Here is a 2,560-nt window from a genome sequence, read left to right on the forward strand (position 1 = left end):
TCAGAGGAAGGAGGAGGGTCAGGAGCAGAAACAGCCAATAATAATGTGTTTGGTAAGAGTCGTAGCAGAATTAACAGAGCAACGTCCTAGTAACTGAAGAAAAATTTAATATTTCCTAGAGGGCTTCCCAGAAGAGGTGACTCTAACTGGGTATGAAGGATCAGTATGAGATGGCCAAGAAAGAAGGAGCATTGCACGCAGAGAGAAGGGCATCTGCAAAGGTGGGGAGAAGGGGAGAGCAAGAAGCATGTGGCAGCTTCAGGAAGGGTCTGTGGTCCCAGGGGATGGATCACAGGGTGGAGGAATGATGGGACATGAGGTGGGGAAGGCTGACTAAAGCAGGTTATAAGGACTTGAAGGCCAGGCTAAGGAACCTGATGCTTTGCTGAACTTGAACATGTCTTCTGAAGTCCACTGAGGATCACTAATGACGAGGATGTGGACATGGTAGGACCAAGTGGGGGCATATTTGGGAACCTCTGTTCACCCCATGTTGGACCCTTAACTTGTTCCTTTTGCTCATGCTACAAATGGGTATAGCAACTGGGGAAGAACAGGGAGACGCCAGATCACCTCTCTCACCCTTGTGTGCCCAGCTCTCACATACACAATCCCAACAAGACTCAGAGGAATAAAGTGACTGGTTCAAGGTCACCCAGCTGGTATGGGACAGAGCTGGGAAAACACAAGACGCCTGACTCCAAGTCTCTGATCCTTCCACAGGCACTAGTTTCCTTGACAGATTCTCACTCTGCCAAGAAGGAAGTTACAGGTGGGTTACATGTTGAGAGGGACACATGAACAAGGACTCACAGGTCCCTTGAACATCTTGTCCAAACCCCACACATGGGGAGTGACTTACCAAGGTCACACAGAGTTAAAGATCTTGCCAGAAATAAAGAACATTATGCAGATTCACCTTCTGAGCCTTTGGCTCTACTGTTTACCTGCTGTGTGACTTTGGACAAGTGATTTGCCCTCTCTGTGCCCCTGTTTTCTCATCCACAAAGTGCACACACTCAGAACACGTATTCCTTAGGTTGTTGTGAGGATAAAATGCATTAACAACAACTGACACTTACTGAGTGCTTCCTGTGTTCACACAAGCACTGCACATGAATTAACTCATTTAATCCCACAAAAGCCCAACAAGGTAGCCCTGCATTTATATATATATATATATATATATATTTTTTTTTTTTTTTAATTTATAGGTGAAGAAACTGAGGCACAATGAGGTTAAGTAACTTGCCTAAGATCAAACAACTAATAAGTGGAGATGCTGAGATTTAAACCTCAGTGCTCTGGTCCCCAGAACCTACCCCATCAGCAGCACACATAGTAAGCCCTGAACACATGTTTTGGGTGTATCCAGAAGTCACGGTCTGCACTGGGAAAGCTTGTTCCTCTACTTGCCACTGCATTCCACTGCCTGGGGGCGTCCTCAAGCCTCCCCATGATTTCTGCTGGTTCTGGGGTGGGGTGTGGAGGGAAAGGTTGTATTACCTGCATTCACACTTGCTGTCTCCACTGGGTGCTGAGCCAGCCCGAAGTGAAATCCACTGTGTTGCACAAGGTATCCACTCATGCCTAGCATATCATGGATTTTTCTGATGATTTGGGGTCACAGAAAAGGGTCTTGTTGTGGGGTACACAACCTTTGGCCATCTGTCTCGTTGGTTCCTGCCAGGTTCCCCAAGAGTTCCAAATCCTCTCCCTGTGTTAGGCAGAGAATATGGCCACCCCAGCTCCAGGCTCCAAATGGGCACGTCCACCTCTATTGAGGAGCTCAGTGAACAAACAGCCTTCCATTTACTACATCTGCCCTCCTTACAAGGCATCTAGGAAAATGAAAAGAGAAAGATTCCTCTTTTATTATCATCATCACCATCACTGTCGTTATCATAGGATGAAAGAGTATTCAGGGTCTTGAGCAAGAATTATGTGTAATTGGCCAAGAATTTCAGAATGAGGGATATTAATGACGACAATGATGGTAATGACAATGATGGCAGCACATTTACATTGCACTTGCCCTGTGCCAGGCACTGTTCTAAGCACTGTACGTAAGTAATACTGATATAGGCAAAACTCATGGAGAGTGAGCTCTGTGTCTACCGTGCTTAGCACTTTACAAAACTTGTCTTGTTTAACTTTAAGCTGGTAATTTTATTAGCCCTACGAGACAAGGAACCCAATGCTCACTGATGAGGAGGGCCTTGCTCAAGGGCCCATGACCATTTTACACACACACACACACACACACACACACACACACACACACACACACACACACACATTTTACACACACACACACACACACACCAATGGCTCTGCACAGGACCTAGATGACTTGGATTCTGAGTGGAGTTTCTGAGAGGGTAGGCAGTGTGAGGAGGAGAGAGAAGCAGGTTGGTGAGAAGGAGAGCCCCTCCAGATGTATAGCAGAGCTGGGGAGCAAGGTGGAGGCAGGGCTTAGGTGGCTGGCTACCGTCCACACCTGGGTCTGTGTCCCTGGTGCATACCAATGTGTGTGTGTGCCCACACATGGCTATGGACA

Source organism: Galeopterus variegatus, unplaced genomic scaffold (assembly GCF_000696425.1).
Source record: "Galeopterus variegatus unplaced genomic scaffold, G_variegatus-3.0.2 Scaffold706, whole genome shotgun sequence".
Taxonomy (NCBI): Eukaryota; Metazoa; Chordata; class Mammalia; order Dermoptera; family Cynocephalidae; genus Galeopterus; species Galeopterus variegatus.